This window comes from Rhinopithecus bieti, unplaced genomic scaffold (assembly GCF_001698545.2).
Source record: "Rhinopithecus bieti isolate Rb0 unplaced genomic scaffold, ASM169854v2 scaffold_13742, whole genome shotgun sequence".
In the NCBI taxonomy this organism is placed as follows: Eukaryota; Metazoa; Chordata; class Mammalia; order Primates; family Cercopithecidae; genus Rhinopithecus; species Rhinopithecus bieti.
In genome coordinates, this window is record NW_016807807.1 from 677,590 (window position 1) to 696,725 (window position 19,136).

Sequence of the window (19,136 nt, forward strand, 5' to 3'; positions counted from 1 at the left end):
ATTAACTTGTAAAACTCTAGTTTTAAAAAAAAAAAAAAAAAAAGAAAGAAAGAAAATCTGCTAAACTGCTGGTCATTTTTTTTAAAGTTTTGTTTTTAATTGACACATATTTATGGAGTACAGTATGATGTTTTGGTCCATATGTACATTGTACAGTGATCAAAGCAGGGTAATTAGCCTATCAATCATCTCAAATATCACTTTTTTGTGGTAACAACACTTAAAATCCTCTTGAGGTATTTTGAGATATACAATACAGTATTATTAATTATAATCACCTTGCTGTACAATAGATCACCAGAACTTACTCTTTCTATCTAATTTTGTACCCGTTGACAAACTCTTAGTTTCATTGATTCTGTTGTTTTTCTAGTCTCTTTTTCAATTATTTCTGTTCTGATATTTGTTATTTCCTTCCTTCTGCTGACATTGGGCCTAGTTTGTTATTTTTCTAGTTCCTTGAGGTGTAATGTTAGGCTGTTATTTGAGATCTTTCTTTTTTGATGTCTATTGCTGTAAACTTCCCTGTTAGCTCTAACTTTTGCTGCATCCCATAAGTTTTAGTATGTTGTGTTTCCATCTTCGTTTGTCACAAGGTATTTTTATATTTTTCCTTTATTTTCTTTAATTTCCCCTTTAATTTTTTCTTTGACTCGATAGTTGTTTAGGAGTGTATTGTTTAATTTCCACATATTTGTTAATTTTCCATGTCCTCCTGTTACTGTAGAAACTATTCTAGTCTCATACCATTGTGATCAGAAAAGATACCTGATATAATTTCACGCTTCTTGACCTGTCCTGGAGAATGTTTCATGTGCACTTGAGAAGAATATGTATTCTGTTGCTGTTGGGTGGAATTTCCCCTGCAGGCCTCTCTTAAAGGAACTCTAATGCCTCAGACCTACATTTGGAAAATATTTATTAAGGGGTGATTATTTACCCACAAAAGAATCTTTTACTTTACTACATGACTTGCCCTATACAGTGGACTTCCTATAGATTTAAATGTATTTGCAAAAGCATTGATTTTACAGTTAACCTTCAAGAACATTAAGAGTGATACCGATTGCGTGTGTAAGGGAGTCTCTTATGTAGATGTATGTTGTTGTGTGTATGTACACGTGTATATGTGTACATTCACATACGTAGTCAGGAAATAAGGAATAGTTATAATGAACAGGAGAACACAAGTATTTTTCATGGATAAGAAAACGTTGAAAAGAGGATGATCATTTTAATTTAGTCTTTCAGTTGATAAAAAGGGTACATGCTTTTTAGTTTGCAAACAAGGCAGCACTGCATAGCTGATAGAATGAAAATAGGATAAAATATTCTTAATGAACATAAACACTTGGTGGTGTTTTAAAAAATATACAAAAATAACTAAACATCAAGCCATCGCAGGTTGTGTCAAGATTTTGAGACTAACCCAAAAACGGGGAACCCCCTGTAAGTCTAAGAGATGGCACCATGGAGGTAGTGACTTTTGAGTTGGGCTTTGAAGAATTTGACAAATGATGGAAAAGAGTGTTGTTCTAGGCAGAGTTGGCAACAGCTTGAGCAAAGGTTTGCAGGTTGATGTTACTTTCTGTTCAGAATCCTCCACTGCCTTTCCATCTCACTTAGAGTAAAATCCAGTTTTTATTCTGCGCTGCAAGTGCTTTCTGGATCTACCCCCTGCCCTATTCCTTTCTGTGCTATGTTTTCCGCATTAGCCTGGAAGATACATTAAAGCAGGGGCTTTGTTTCCTCTTGTTAACCTCTGTATTCCCAGTGCCCAGAGCAGTAAGTGCTCAATAAATAAATGTTGAATGAATGAAAGAAATTCAAAAATTATCGACTGTGCTGGAATGTTTGACGGATAAGAATGGCAGGGAGGGAGGGTGTATGTGGATTATTGGTTTTGAGGGCAGTGTAAAGTTTGGGTACATTAGGGAAGCATCTATGATGTTGCAGTGAAGTGTTTGCTAATATTACAGTGTAGAGAATGGATTAGAAGGACTAAAGAGCAAGATAGCAATACCATACGAAAGGATGTGTCAGTGGGTCCTTCATTCAGTGAACATTTGACTGGTTTCCCCATGCTAAGCACTGTGTTAGGTTCTGGGGGACACAAAGGTGACTGAGAAATGGTTTCCATGGGTAGTGCCAGATGTGTGAACATCTTGTAGCAAAGGACTGAGCAAATGATGTGGTAGGGCCTGAACCTGGGCCTTGTCAGAGGCGTGGGAAGGAGTCTGAAGTCTCATTGGTAGTTTCTTGATGTCAGTAGTTCTGAGAGTTCCCAGAAAAAAAGAGGAAGCCTTCAGTGAAACTTTTTTTTTTTTTTTAATTGATTGATTGACAAGGTCTTGCTCTGTCACCCAGGCTAGAGTGCAGTGGCACGATCATGGCTCACTGTAGCCCTGACCTCCTGGGCTCAAGAGATTCTTCTGCTCCAGCCTCCCAAATAACTGTGATTACAAGCACGTACCACCATGCCTGGCTAATTTTTTAAATTTTTGTAAAAACAGTCTCGCTGTGTTGCCCAGGCTTGTCTTGAACTCGTGGCCTCAAGAGATCTTCTTGCCTTGGCCTCTCAAAATGCTGAGATTACAGACTTGAGCCACCATGCTTGGCCCTTTAAGGGAACTTTTAAAATGTTTTAGTTTTTTTTTTTTTTGAGACAGAGTCTTGCTGACATCCAGGCTGGAGTGCAGTGGTGCGATCTCAGCTCACTGCAACCTCCGCCTCGCAAGTTCAAGTGATTCTCCTGTCTCAGCCTCCCGAGTAGCTGGAATTACAGGCATGCACCACCACGCCCGGCTAATTTTTGTATTTTTGGTAGAGATGAGGTTTCACCATGTTGACCAGGCTGCTCTTGAACTCCTGACCTCAGGTGATCCACCTACCTCGGCCTCCCAAAGTGCTGGGATTACAGGCGTGAGCCACCACGCCCAGCCTAGTTTTATTTTTTTAATACAGGGACTTACAGTGATTTTAAATTGCATCTTCCCCAAAAGTTAGCAATATATTGATTGACCCATTAGTTCCAGGAGAAAGAGGTATACAGGAGCAGTGTTTTAGCTCCGAGTCAGCATGTCACTTCTGGGGCACAGTTTGTCAGAATAGTTACAGGATGAAATAGTTACAGAATAGTTACAGGATGTCCTGTAGAGTGCTTGATTAAAATAAGTGAAGTGGCAGGTGGGGAGGTATTTTATTTATTTATTTATTTATTTATTTATTTTATTTATTTATTTTGAGACGGAGTCTTGCACTGTTGCCCAGTGGTGCGATCTCAGCTCACTGCAAGCTTCGCTTCCTGGGTTCATGCCATTCTCCTGCCTCAGCCTCCCAAGTAGCTGGGACTACAGACATGAGCCACCACCCCCAGCTAATTTTTTGTATTTTTAGTAAAGACAGGGTTTCACCATGTTAGCCAGAATGTTCTCCATCTCCTGACGTTGTGGTCCACCTGCCTCGGCCTCCCAAAGTGCTGGGATTACAGGTGAGAGCCACCGCACCTGTCTGTGGGGAGGTCTTTTATACCCCAAATGTTGCCACAAATGTATGGTAATATTGTTGGGAGAAAAGGATACTTTATCAGCCCAGATGGGACATATAGAATCTAAAAAATTGAAAAATAACTTTTACCAATTTTGTGTGTGGGAGGGGTGTGTGGAGAAGAGACAGAGATTCCCTTATAGGGCTTTAAAATGTACTACGCTAAAAGAAAGTTTCTTTGCAGCCTGGGAAGACATTTAAACTACCTAGTTCTTTGGGTTCAGCTGCTTATGGTCTTTCTTGTCACTTATTTAACAGTTTCAGACCATAAGGAGCATATGGTTTTGTCACTTGTTCCTTATTCATTGAGCCTGTTTATCCTTGAAATACTGTGGTGTAAGTTGAAAGACCACTGGTTTAAATTTTACTTCTGCCATTTGTGTGATTTTGAACAAATTGTTTAATACCTGAGTTGCATATTCCTCATCTGTAAATGTCAATAGTATTTAATCTGTGAGTAGTGTATGTAAAAGGATCCTAGCTTGATATTTGGTGGGATCTAGGTGGCCAACAAATGTTCTCCTTTTTATTGTATTAGTGGTAAAATGTGTATAACATTCACCTGTGAAGGACACTTGGGTTGGTTCCATACCTTGGATATTGTGAATAATGCTGCTGTAAATATGCATGTACACATACCTGTTTGCATCCTTGTTTTCAGTGCTTTTGGATATATACCCAGAACTGGGATTGCTGGGTAATATGGTAATTCTATGTTTAATTTTTTGAGGGACTTCCAATCATTCTCTGCCTTTGTTTTTTGGTTTACTCTGCATCATTTATGCATATCTCCTTTAAGATCCAAAATTGCTAGAGGTCAGGGTTGAAAGCAGCCAAATTCACTTTAGTGCCTGGTAGTCTCATGGTTTGTCTCCACTTCCAAACATGTCCAAACCTTGTCCAAGCCTCCCACTGTCTGACTTCTACTATGAAAAAAGCCGTTCTTCTCTTTCTTTTGCTTTTTTCTTAAATCTTCTCCCCTTCGATTGCCTTTTCTTTCCCTCACTAATTCTTTCCTTCTCACCTCCTGCCTTCTATAAAGGAATGCTGGGGAAAAGGTCTTGCAGGGGTTACTTCTCCATCCCCACTCTCAGGCCTACCCAGACCTGGAGTTGCTGTCTTTGTGAAAAGGGACATAGAAGCAGAATGACATCTAGATGCTAGATAACATCAATTCACAATAAACTGTAAGCCAGACTTTCAGAAAAATTAGCACCTGTATAATACTAAAAAATGCCAAGTATTTGGGAAAGGTTGGGTGGGGAATGAAAAAATAGTATCATCCATGGGAGTAATTCAACTGTCAGGGCTGCCAGCCTAGCATGCTGCTAGCAACAGCTGGGAAGAAATCATAAAGTGAATTTTCCACAGACACACCAGCCAGAAATAAACACCAGAGTGCCAAGTCAGATGTGATTTCGTAGTCATAAAAGGTACTTTTCATTCCTGTAATCCTGATTGGCCTGGTCAATAATTAGAAGTCAACATTCAGTTTTATTTTACTTATTTCTAGGACCATTATAGAATCCTTCAGTCATTACATATCTGGTGAGACCTTAGTGGTAAGTAAAGGATATCCATGCACTTGAGGGGAAGGAAGTGTTCATACATGAAATAGCTAGAATAGTAACAAAGCTCCCTTTAAATTCAGGCAGTAGCAATGAGCTACTGGTAACAGCCCTAAGGAGGAAATGAGCAGCAGCCAGAATTTTGAGACTAATTTTAATAATTTATTAATGAATGGACCAGCAGAGAAGAGGTGGGAAGGATATGGTCGACAAGTGGTAGGAATGAAGAATTCAGCTGTGGGGCTTAGAAAGTTCACCACACACGCCTGCCCTGTAAGTTACGGTGAATTCTGTGGAAGTGATTAGAGTGGAGAAGGAACAAAGAGGGTTGGAATCCAGACGTTCCATGACTAACCCCAAGATGACTAAACTGAATGCACCCACAGAAAGGGAAGTGACATTTACTGAGAACACATTTTATGTTGCTGCATGCTTAAAATGCTTTCTTTGTGTTCTCAGTCCTTACCAGTCTGTGAGGGGGGTTTATTTTGTCTACATTACAGATGAAGAATCTCACCTGCAAATGAAGAAAGTTGCCTGGCCGATAAGAGATCGTTCGAAATGAAAGGATTTCAGGGTTTCTTTCTACTGAGCTTATTCAATAAGTAGGGCTTATTATACTATCTAGAATGGTGCTATCCTATAGAAATATGATGTGAACCCCATGTGTAGTTTAAGATTTTCTAGTAGCCATTTAAAACAGGCAAAAAGAGATAGGTAAGATTAATTTTAGTAGTATGTTTAATTTAACCCAGTATATCAAACTGTCATGTCCAAGCTATATACATATCATGTCATCAGCATTTTAAAATTACCGAGAGAATCCAGTGTGTACTTTAAAGTCCATCTGAATTCAGACTGGCCACATTTCAAGTTGCTGCATGTGACTACTGGCTACCAAAGTGGACAGCATAGCTCTAAAAAAATGGTAGAGAGACTCATCCTAAAAAAATTAAAGGTAGAGGCCCTGCTTTGAAGCCATTGAGAGGAATTATGGTGGGGAAGGAAAGCAGCTTCACCTGGGGTGGAAAGCTCTGTGGAAAGAAGGTACCATACATAAAAGCAGGGCTGCTCTTGAAAGAATGTGACCATATCATGCGAGGACATTACTGACTGAAGGGCTATTTATGGAAGGCAGTAAGGTTATACCAACCTTTATCACCACTGCCAGTCATGACCACAGGAAGGCTCTGTGGTGTTGACTGCTAGACGCTGAACTGTATTTGGGCGGAGTTGCGAGGATGCTGTATCTTGGCAAATCTACTAACCATTAGGAGTGGAAACCACAGCCTTTAATGTATGTGTGGATGTCATTCCCAAAGAATCTATTCTTCCAGTGCCTTTTTCAGATGAGGAGGTGTGATGTGTGCTTGAGGAAGTAAGCATGAACAAACTACCTTATATGGGAATTCCCAGACCTCAACTCCACCCAGACCAAGATAAATGGTTTCAGACTGCTATTCCAGCAAAACAGGGACCATCCTATGTTTATAATATTCAGTCATTTCTTCCATACTTTCTTACTTTAAAAAATATTATTGAAATGTCCGCTTGGTCTTCTTTCTTCTTGTGATTCTGCCCACGTTGTTGTCTTTGTCCCACTTGGTTGTTTGTCCCATTATACTTGGTTTATTTTGTTGTTGCTGCTGTTTTGTAGTCAACTATGTACTAGGAATTAGTGTATCCCCCAGGTCCTGTTCTTGGCTCTCAGCTATGGGACTTTAATTCTTTTCCTTCATTTGAAAAATGAAAAGGATTAGAATTAGTCCTTTGTAATCTTTTGGGGCCCTCATTTTGCAGCTCGTTTGGAGCCTCCTTTTTTTATTGTGGTAAAAAACACATAAAATCTACCATCTTAATCATTTTTAAACTCGACAGTTCAACAGTGTTAAGTACACAAGAAGTTGCTACTTATAATAAAATGTCAAATAAGATCTAGAGGCTTGAGGAGAACCTGAGGTTGTCTGTGGAGGGTGGAAGGCTTATGCTGGAGTGGCTCCCTGAGAGCGAAGAACAGGAGTGAGGGACGATCTCCTAGTATTCACTTGCAGAAGTAACTTAAAACTGCTAAAAGGATGTGTGTCAGGGCTTTGGCATTCTGCCCAGACATAGAAAGACTTGATACTGTTTTGACTTCCTGTGTCCCAGTAGCTATTCAGCAGCCAACATTTGTATAGTATTTTATCTTTCTCAGCTTATTTTTAATTAACAATAATTAATACTCTTAGTATTAATACAAATCAATTCGTAATTCTTACAAAAGTGTGAGATAAATGAGCATGTGCTGTCTTTAATTTACAAAGGAGGAAATGAAAGGGTTTGAGGAAGATGAGCTGTAGGTCACGCTGTAGCTGTGGAAGGGGCAGAAAAGCCAGAGAGTGGCTCAGGAGTCTGGTGATATATATGATGACAACATTTTAAAAATAAGAGGTGGGGAAAATCACTTTTTGGAATATTAACATAAATGTAAAATGATACACAGAACACTTCAATGGAATTCAGTTAGGTTTCAGATTTTACATTCCCCATTAGGGGTGTATGTAAAGAAAGGGCATGTTGGCCAGGCGTAGTGGTTCACGCCTGTAATCCCAGCACTTTGGGAAGCTGAGACGGGCAGATCACCTGAGGTCAGGAGTTTGAGACCAGCCTGACCAACATGGAGAAACCTCATCTCTACTAACAATACAAAATTAGCCAGGCGTGGTGGCGCATGCCTGTAATCCCTGCTACTCAGGAGGCTGAGGCAGGAGAATCGCTTGAACCTGGGAGGCAGAGGTTGCGGTGAGCCGAGATTGCGCCATTGCACAGCCTGGGCAACGAGAGCGAAACTCCATCTCTAAAAAAAAAGGGCATGTTGAGGAAATAGGAGCTTGAAGTACTTGCGATGGTTCATTAATTTCCCTACGAAACACCTTTTTTTTTTTTTTTTTAAAGACAGAATCTTGCTCTGTTGCTGGAGTGCAATGGCATGATCTTGGCTCACTGCAGCCTCCACCTCCTGGGTTCAAGCGATTCTCCTGCCTCAGCCTCCTGAGAAGCTGAGATTACAGGCACGCGCCACCACACACAGCTAATTTTTGTGTTTTTATTAGAAGCGGAGTTTCTCCTTGTTGGCCAGTCTGGTCTCGAACTCCTGACCTCAGGTGATCCACCCGCCTCAGCCTCCGAAAGTGCTGGGATTATAGGCATGAGCCACTGTGCTTGGTCAAAACATCTTAATTGGACCTTTTTTAAATTCACAGACCACTTTGAGACTCTAACACTTACGACCTTCATAGAAAAAAATACACAAAGGCACATGCATAGAAAATTTTTGTGTAACTTCAAGGAATTCATGCCCCCAGTCCCACCACAGCAACACATGATTGTAATGATGATTGCATTTCTGAAGCCTTTTTTAAAGCCTTTTTTTGGTTAGGAGAGTTAAAATGTTGTGAAATCTTGATAATTGAATAAGCAGCAAATTCACTAGCAGTCACTAGAGGGTGATGTTTTCTAGCATACAACATCAAGTTCTTTCTGGCAGGTTGCCATTGTAGGTTCCTGTGTATGTGCTTGCTTGTATGTATGTCTGTGTCTGTGTGTGAGAGAGACCGAGGCACACACACACTGTCTCTACCTGCATAGCTAAAAGAATTTCTTTGTGCATATTTCTTTTTTCTCCTTTTTGCTTATCTATAATACAAGCAGAAATGCCTTTTCCTCTTTTTTTTTTGAGACAGAGTCTTGCATGTTACTTAGGCTGGAGTGCAGTGATGCAATCTCATCTCACTGCATCCTCTGCCTCCCGGGTTCAAGCGATTCCCCTGTCTCAGCCTCCTGAATAACTGGGATTACAGGTGCCCACTGCCACACCTGGCTAATTTTTTGTGTTTTTTAGTAGAGACAGAGTTTCACTATGTTGGCACGGCTGGTCTTGAACTCCTGACCTCGTGATCCACCTGCCTCGGCCTCCCAAAGTGCTGAGATTACAGGCGTGAGCCACCATGCCTAGCCAGAAATGCTGTTTTTTAAAAAGTCTTCTCCCACATGTTCTACAGATGAATTCTGAATGTTTTCTAATATATCCTTGTTTTTCATCATCCTAGGAATAGCTGGCAATTATGAGCACCCACCGTGGTTGGCTGTGCACTGGGTGGCTTATGAACTTTACCCCTTATCCCTACAACTGCAGCATGTGTTATTTCATAGATTAGGACCTGACATGTAAGTAGCTGGCTCAAAGCCTTCCATCTGGTAAGTTTGCCAGTATATCATCAGTTCGTAGTAAACTAAAACGAAAGTCTACTTTATCCAAACTTTTTAGTTTATAAATGAATTTTTGTCACCTAGTATGTCTTAGATTTGATTTGAGACTTTTTGTTGTTGTTGTTGCCACAGCTTTAATAAAATTAACATAAACTTGTGACTTTGTATAGGCTAGGAGGAAGGAGAGATTGAACAGTACTGTGTTTGGAAGGAAAGATTGAAGGTAGGGCAGCCAGATGGTTAGCTTTGCAGATACCAGGCCAGTGAGAAGAAAACAGCTAGTTCAGTATTTTGCTCAGGATTAAGCCCTCATGGTTGGATACTAGCCATCTTGCAGGGGGTGGGAGTGGGGAATCCTTTTGGGAGAACAGAGCGGGTGTGGGAGTGAGGCCTGCCCAGGCAGATGTGTGCCAGTCTGACACTGTTCATTTCTTCTGTTGTTTATGCCAGTTCAGGCATCATGGAAGCTGCGTCTGTTTCTCCTGTCTGTAAACATAGCCCTGGTCTTTGAAAAAGCTGTGGCTGTGTGGGTCTTTTAAGGTATTCCTTCAGGAATTGTGGTGTCCACTATTTCGTTTAAGGAGTTAGCATCTTATAAAGAAAAATCTGTTTTCTCAAGGCTCTGTAGTAATGACATTTTAAGTTTGTCAAATATGGTATTTACTTCTTCCTATTAGAGTCTCTAAATTTCAGTCTGTGGGCCAAATCTACCTCCCGTTTCTGTTTAATTATTTTATTTGGGGGGGGTAATATTTATCCCCTCAAGCATTTATTCTTTGTGTTACAAACAATCCAATTATTTTAGTTATTTTTAAATGTCCAATTTAATTATTATTGACTGTAGTCACCCTGTTGTGCTATCAAATACTAGGTCTTATTCATTCTTTCTAACTAATGTTTTTGTACCCATTAACCATTCCCTTCCCACTCCCCATCTCACCACTACCCTTCCCAGCCTCTGGTAACCATCCTTCTGCTGTCTGTGTCCATGAGTTAAATTGTTTTGATTTTTAGATCCCATGAATAAGTGAGAACAAGTGATGTTTATCTTTCTGTGCCTGGCTTATTTCACTTGACATAATGATCTCCAGTTCCATCCATGTTGTTGCAAATGGCTGGATCTCATTCTTTTTTATGACTGAGTAATACTACATTGTGTATAAGCACCACATTTTTTCTTTATCCATTCATCTGTTGATGGACATTTAGGTTGCTTCCAAATCTTGGCTATTATGATCAGTGCTGCAATTAACATAGGAGTGCAGATATCTCTTTGATATACTGATTTCCTTTCTTTAGTGTATATACCCAGCAGTGGGAGTGCTGGATCCTATGGTAGCTCTATTTTTAATTTTTTGAAGAGCCTCCATATTGTTCTTCACAGTGATTGTACTCATTTACATTTCCACCAACAGTATACAGGGGTTCCCTTTTCTCCACATCCTCACCAGCATTTGTTATTGCCTATCTTTTGGATATAAGCCATTTTAACTGGGGTGAGATGAGATCTCATTGTAGTTTTGATTTGCATTTCTCTGATGATCAGTGACGTTGAGCACCTTTTCATAGGCCTGTTTGCCATTTGTATATTTTCTTTTGAGAAATGTCTTCATATATTTTGCCCATTTTCTGATCAGATTATTATATTCGATTTTTTTCCTATAGAGTTGTTTAAGCCCCTTATATATTCTGGTTATTAATCTCTTGTCAGATGGTTACTTTGCAGATATCTTCTCCCATTCTGTGGTTATCTTTTCACTTTGTTGATTGTTTTCCTTTGCTGTGCAGAAGCTGTATTTTTGTTGTTGTTTTTGTTTTGTTTTGAGATGGAGTCTCACTCACTCTGTCGCCAGGGCTGGAGTGCTGTGATGCAATCTCTGCTCACTGCAACCTCCGCCTTTGGGCTCAAGCGATTCTCCTGCCCCAGCCTACCGAGTAGCTGGGGCTACAGGCACGTGCTACCACACCTGGCTGATTTTTTGTATTTTTAGTAGAGACGGCGGGGTTTTGCCATGTTGGCCAGGCTGGTCTTGAACTCCTGACCTTAGGTGATTCGCCCACCTTGGCCTCCCAAAATGTTGGGATTACAGGTGTGAGCCACTGCACCTGGCCTTGCAGAAGCTTTTAAACTTAATGTGATCCCATTTGTGCATTTTTGCTTTGGTTACCTGTGCTTGTGGGGTATTACTCAATAAATTTTTGCCCAGACCAATGTCTTTGAGAGTTTCCCAAACATTTCCTTATACTAGTTTCATAGTTTAGGATCTTAAATTTAAGTCTTTAATTCATTTTGATTTGATTTTTGTTTATGGTGAGAGGTAGGGGTCTAGTTTCCTTCTTCTGCATTATGGATATCCAGTTTTCCCAGCACCATTTATTGAAGAGACTGTCTTTTCCTCAAAGTGTATGTTCTTGGCACCTTTGTGGAAAATGACTTCACTGTAGGTGTGTGGATTTTCTTTCCGGGTTCTCTGTTCTGTTCTGTTGGTCTGTATGTGTTTTTTTGTTTGTTTGTTTGTTTGTTTGTTTTTTTGAGACGGAGTCTTGCTCTGTCGCCCGGGCTGGAGTGCAGTGGCCGGATCTCAGCTCACTGCAAGCTCAGCCTCCCGAGTAGCTGGGACTACAGGCGCCCGCCACCTCGCCCGGCTAGTTTTTTGTATTTTTTAGTAGAGACGGGGTTTCACCGTGTTAGCCAGGATGGTCTCGATCTCCTGACCTCGTGATCCGCCCGTCTCGGCCTCCCCAAGTGCTGGGATTACAGGCTTGAGCCACCGCGCCCAGCTGTATGTGTGTTTTTATGCCAATACCATGCTGTTTTAGTTACTATATATATATACGTAACATTACACTCACCAAACTATGGAGGATTCACCACCAGACCAGGAAGCAACAGCCTAGTAGGCTCCAGAGTCAGCCACTTGTCTGTGCACAGTGAGGGAGGGTCTCATGAAGTTTCAGTGCAGTCTGGGACTCTTAGCTCTTTTTGTAACAAGTTGTTTGGCATGAGACCCACTCACGAGGGCCCTTCGTGACTGGGCTCAAGGAACACAGAAAGGTCACAACTTGTTTTTGCGATTGTCTATTGTTTTTCAATAACTAACGTATAGGAATAGATTGAAATAGAGATTTCTTCGGAACAGCACTGTATGAATGCCTCAAAGGGCTCACACAGCCTGTTCCAGGACTTGGTGACCCTTGTTTGTGTCCATGTTCAGTTGAGTTCAAATATAATATTTAACTTTTCCTCCACACATGCCTGGCTAATTTTTGTATTTTTGGTAGAGACAGGGTTTCACCATGTTGGCCAGGCTGGTCTCAAACTCCTGAACTCAGGTGATCCACCCACCTTGGCCTCCCAGAGTGCTGGGATTACAGGTGTGAGCCACCGCGCCCAGCCTAGAATTGTTTATTCTATTTCTGTGAAGAATGTCATTGGTATTTTGATGAGGATTTTATTGAATCTATAAATTGAGTAGTATGGACATATTAACAATATTGATTCTTTCAACCCATGGAATGTCTATTTTTTGGTGTTCTCTTCAATTTTGTTCATCAGTGTTTTATAGTTTTCATTGTAAGAGATGTTTCACTTCTTTGGTTAAATTAATTCCTGGGTATTTTATTTTATTTGTATCTATTGTAAATGAGAGTACTTTTTAAATTTCTTTTTCGGGTCATTCACTGTTGGCATATAGAAATGGTACTGACTTTTGTATGTTGATTTTGTATACTCCAACTTTACTGACTTTATCAACTCAAATAGTTTTTTAGTGAAGTCTTTAGGTTTTTCCAAATACAAAATCATATCTGCAAACAAGGATAGTTTGAAGACTTCCTTTCCAATTTGGATGCCCTTTATTTCTCTTCTCTGATTGCCCTAGCCAGCACTTCCAGTACTGTGTTGATAACAGCGGTGAAAGTGGGCATCCTTGTCATGTTCCAGATTTTAGAGCAAAGGCTTTCAGTTTTTCCCCACAGTATGATACTAGCTGTGGGTCTGTCATATGTGGCTTTTATTATGTTGAAGAATGCTTCTATACCCAGTTTTTTGAGGGTTTTTTAAAATCAGGAAGTGATGTCAAATTTTATCAAATGTTTTTTCAGCATCGGTTGAAATGATCATAAGGTTTTTATCCTTCATTCTGTTAATATGATGTATCACATTGATTGATTTATCACACTGATTGATTTGCATGTGTCGAACCATCCTTGCATAAATCCCACTTGACTACAATGAATGATTGTATTGTTGAATTCTGTTTCGTAATATTTTGTTGAAGATTTTTGCATCAAAATTCATCAGAGATATTGACCTGTGGTTTTCTTTTAGTATTATTATTATTTTTTTATTGAGACAGGGTCTTGCTGTGTCGCCCAGGCTGGAATGAGTAGTTTAATCATGGTTCAATGAAACCTCAACCTACTGAGTTCAAGCTATCCTCACATCTCATCCACCTGAGCAGCTGGGAGTATAGGCATGTGCCACCATGCCCGGCGAATTTTTTGTATTTTTTGTAGAGACGTATTTGTATTTTTAGGGTTTCGCCATGGTACCCTGGCTGGTCTGGAACACCTGGGTTCAAATGATCTGTCTGTCTTGATGTCCCAAAATGCTGAGATTTACAGGCACGAGCCACTCACCCGGCCAGGTTTTCTTTTTTTCGACATGTCTTTTTCTGGTTTTGTTGTCAGGGTAACACTGGCCTTGTAGAATGAGTTTGGAAGTATTCCCCTCTCCTCTATTTTTCAGATAGTTTGAGTAGGATTAGTATTAGTTCTTTAAATGTCTGGTATAATTCAGCAGTGAAGCCGTCAGGTCCTGGCCTTTTATTTACTGGGAGACTTTTTATTACGACTTTTATCTCGTTACTTGTTATTGGTCTATTCAGGTTTTGGATTTCTTCATGGTTCAATCTTGGTAGGTTGTATGTATCTAGAAATTTTTCCATTCCTTCTAGATTTTCCGATTTATTGGCATATAGTTGCTCATAGTAGCCACTAATGATCCTTTGAATTTCTGCAGTATCAGTTGTAATGTCTCCTCGCCCCCCCGCCCCCCCGCACTTGAGACAGTCTTGCTGTGTCACCCAGGCTGGAGTGATGTTGGCTTACTACAACCTCCACCTCCTGGGTTCAAGTGATTCTCCTGCCTCAGCCTCCTGACTAGCTGGGATTACAAGCATGTGCCGCCATGCCTGGCTAAGTTTTTTTGTTTTGTTTTGTTTTGTTTTTGTAGAGATGGAGTTTTACCTCTTGGTCAGGCTGGTCTTGAGCTCCTTTCCTCCAATGATCCACCTACCTTGGCCTCCCAAAGTACTGTGAGCCACCATGCCTGGCCTCATTTTAATCTCTGATTTTATTTGGGTCCTCTCTTTTTCTCAGTCTGGCTAAAGGTTTATCAATTTTGTTTAACTTTTCAAAAAAACTATTTTACTAATTTTTTTGTTTCCTTCATTTCAGTTTCATTTATTTCTATTCTGAACTTGACTATTTCTTTTCTTCTATTATTAATTTTGGGTTTGGTTTGCTCTTGCCTGTCTAGTTCTTTAAGATGCATTGTTAGGTTATTTATTTGAAGGGTTTTTTGTTGTTGATGTAGACATTTAGAGCTCTAAACCTCCCTGTTATTACTGCTTTTCCTATATCTCATAGGTTTTGGTATGTTATGTTTCTATTATCATTTGTTTGAAGAACTTTTTCATTTTCCTTAATTTCTTCACTGTCCCACTGGTCATTCAGTAACATATTGTTTAATTTCCATGTATTTATATAGTTTCCAAAATTCCTCTTGTTATTTATTTCTAGTTTTTTTCTGGCCTCCAGTTGTTTGTTGTTGTTGTTGTTGTTGTTGTTGTTGTTGTTGTTTTTGCAGCCTGTGAGCTAAGAATATTTTGACCTTTTTTAATGATTGAGAAAAAAATAAAAGGATGATATGGAAATTATATGAAATTCAGTTTCAGTGTTCATAAATAAAGTCTTCTTGGGACCACAGCCACATTTACATATTTACTATTGTTTGTGGCTGTTTTTGAACCACGAGGCAGGGTTGGCTAGTCACCACAAAGACTCTGTAGCCTGCAAGGCCTAAAATATTTACTATCTGGCCTTTTACAGAAGTTTCATGATTCCTGCCATAGAAGAGTTGTAGCAATTTTTGAAAACATTAACATTTTCAAATTTTAGACGGTTACTGCCTTCAGATCTTTTATCCTTAGCCTCTCAAATTAAATTTTGTTCTAATAGAAATGACTGGATATTAACGTATTTTAATTACCTTAAAACAAGTCTTGCTCCTCATCCCCCTTTCTCAAGATGGGCTTCTTGTAACTAGCATTAGCTAGCTTCATTTCTTTCTGTCCTGGAAGACCACTAGAGAGTTGTCTAAGACCGCCGCCACTGCCCCTGCTCCTCTGAGTTGGATGAAGGAGGAGCAGGGGACCAGCAGAAGTAAAGTCTGTTGGACAGAGTGTGAGGCAGCATCTCAACTGTACAGAGCACTTGGTAGTCTGAAATTTGATCTCTGCCAGGTAGGAGCAGTTTACCTGCAGGAAGGATTGATGGGTCACGGATTAATGCCACATCGTTCCTTTTTCATTGGAATCCAGTTGCCTGGTGATTCCCCACCTTGTGAGTCTTAACAGGATACTGAAGCTTGCTCCCTCTTGAGAATCCGGAAGGGCCAGATGCCTGCCTTCCTAGCCTCCCCTGCAGCTGCAGCTGAGGCACAGGAATGTCCCTTGGGCTCTGGCCATCAGGTACACCTGTATTGGACTGTGACCTACTAGAGATGCAAAGAAATAGGGATTGCCTGGAATCATTTCTGGAGAGCTCGGTTGTAACAGCACTCACGACACCCATTGTTTGGGGGCAGCAGTAGAACCCGGTGTGAGCAGCACAGTCCAGTACCCAGCGTTGGTCCATGTGGTACACTCGGTCCAGAGGTGTAGGGCTGGGGGCAGACTTCCCCGCTGGGCAGGGTGTTGTTACAAGCTGGGTTCTTTGTTAATCCTGCAGAGTCTGTGAGCATTGCAATATCATTATTAAATATCTCTTCTGCTTAAAATTAACCCAAGGTGGTTTCTGTTGCTTGCATCTTAGAAACCTACATGTGTCAAGCTAAATAAAGAGCTCACTCAAAATAATCTAATTTTTTATAAAATTTTGAAAAAAATTCCGTTTTGAAACTTACTGAAATGTATATCTTTCAGCATCTTTTGCTGTCCCCATTTTCCTCTTTATTCATTCCAAAAATGTCTGCCGAGTACCTACTACCTGCCCAGCACATGGCTTCACATAAGCAGAAACACAAGCAGAAGAATGTGTCAGTGTTTGGATTTAGTGATGCCCCACTTAGAGAATGCCATACAGTGTAGTCTTGATCCTTATAACCAGGTCGTTGTATCTGTGTATTGTGGGCCACACTTGACAACAGTGAGGGGCCCAAGAGCAACTTGGAAAGAAAAGAAGTCAGATTGTCCTCTGAGGGTGAAACTTCAGACTTGACCCAGGAGTAGAGCTCTGTAGTCTCCTAAAGGGGATGGAGTGGCTCTGGATGTATATGTAAAGAAAGGACATGACCATCTGAAAGGCCCGGTGAGCATGGAAGCAGCAGGTGTATGGGCAGTCACAGAGGTGAAGCTGGCAACCAGGCCTGGGGGCCAGGCAGCATGGCCCTCGGGCCCAAGTACCAGGTTCCTGTTGCCAGCTCTGCCCCCAATTTGGGGGAGGTGAATCTGGCTGTCGTAGTCACTGAATATTCAGACTGTGTAGCTATTTTTATGAATTCAAGCACACCAGACAACCTTCTGATTATAACGTAGATTTTCATTTGACCTGTGCCTAGGAGAGAACACATTACTTATGAAAGCTAGATATTTTACTTTGCAGGTTGGAGTTCCGGTTTTACACATCAGTTCTAAAAGTTAGTGAATGAGGATGCTTAAGTGGCACATCTGCCCTAGGTGTGCTGACAACATTGATTACTCAGCTTCAGAAGCTGAAGATCAGACTTTACATTCTTAAAAATTCACCAAGGTGGGATTCTTTATAGGAAGCCAGCTGGATTCACCAGCAAACTCTGTCACTGAACTGAGGACTTTTTTTTTTGGGAGGGGGGCAGATTTCAGTATATGTGTATGTGTGTGTATGTTAGTAAGAAAAATCACAATTTGTAAGGTACTTTTAAAATTTTATTAGCACTTTCATGTTTCTGTGAAACTTCTGAACTTAATTCAGCCATTCAAGAAGCATTTCTTGGGTACCTACTGTTGCCAGGCTTGAAGAGCTCACATTTCAGTGAGGAAGACCAACCAACTTATGAACAACACACAGTATGGCAAGTGCAACAGAATGGATTTGTCTAAAGTTCAGTAGGATCCCAGAGGAGAGAACAGCTTCCACTGCCTCCCTGGGAGAGCTCTGGAAGGCTCCACCAAATGGCAATATTGTGGGAGTCCTATGTGAGGAGAGAGGCTGGAGGTTCATCCACGTAGAGAAATGGTAGATCCTGGAAACACAAAAGAGTGTGCTGAGTCTAGGGAAGTGGTTGGGAAATTAAAATATAGCACAATTAGTTGTTAGAAGGGAAAAGGTGATTGGAATGAGGCCACCCAGGTGAGTATGCAGTAAAGGATATGTCTCATCTACCGTGCTGCTGTGGTCCGAATGTGTCTCCCCTAAATTCATATGTTGAACTTCTAACCCCAAAGTGAGGGTATTAGGAGGTGCAGCCTTTGGAGAGATGATTAGGTCATGAGAACAGAGCTTTCGTGAATGAGATTACGAAATAAATATAAAATAGACCTTATAAAATAGACCCAAGGGAGCCTGCTTGCCCCTTCCTGCCTGTGAGGAAACAGAGGGTGCCATCTGTGAGCACAGAGAGCTTAGCTTGGACAGCCAGATGATGAGGGACGCACTGAATCAAGATACATGACATGGTGGGTGCTGTTGCACAATATTGAGCTATTCCCCCTTCAGATGAAACACAAATAGAACATAATTGAGCACACCAGTTGTCTGGTGTCTTCATCACATAAATAGTACATATGTGCACATATAGAAGTGATTTTTACATAAGAGTATATTTTTGTGCATCTAATAGGATTCACTATGGTGTAGTTTTTAGGTATTTCTCTCTAATAACCTGGATATAACCAGAAAAGAGTTATTGATCTCTCTAATAAATCTGCCTATTAAAAGTACTAAGTTTTACAAGTGAAATTATTAATACCATGGGCGGAGTTCCTTTTACTGTATTATTTTGCTTATTTACTTCTGGGTCTTAAAGTCGGTTCACAGGTCCTCATTTACCTGTTAATTGTGCCTGAAACCCAGTCTTTCCCATCTGTTTTTGCTAGTCTTAGAGTTTATATCCCGTAACTTTTCTCATCTTCCTTTGAGTGGGCTCCTAGCATAATGTTTTATGTCTTCTGTTTTATTAAGCATTATTTGGAAATGGATATGATTTTAGTATTGATTATGTATCAGGTAGGGGCTCCTTGGCCTTTCACTGTGGGTAACATTCATATGATATTGGTCTCAGAGTTAATGCCCCTTTCTTTCATCCTCTGAAAATTGTGTGCCTGTAACGTCTTTAGGAGCCACATGGTGGCAGGCACAGTGCTTTGAAACTTTGTGGACTTACTTACTCAGAGTGTTTGCTGTGCATCTTCATCTTTCCTTCCTTTAAAAACAATGAAGATGGCCGGGCGCGGTGGCTCAAGCCTGTAATCCCAGCACTTTGGGAGGCCGAGACGGGCGGATCACGAGGTC

At 40.6% G+C, this 19,136-nt stretch overlaps 1 protein-coding gene across 6 annotated transcripts in view; it reads left to right on the forward strand.

Moving 5' to 3' along the window:
- The window catches only part of LIMS1 (LIM zinc finger domain containing 1), a 102,979-nt gene that overhangs the window by 3,142 nt on the left and 80,701 nt on the right, over positions 1-19,136 (forward strand). The gene's annotated exons all lie outside the window — the stretch shown is intronic.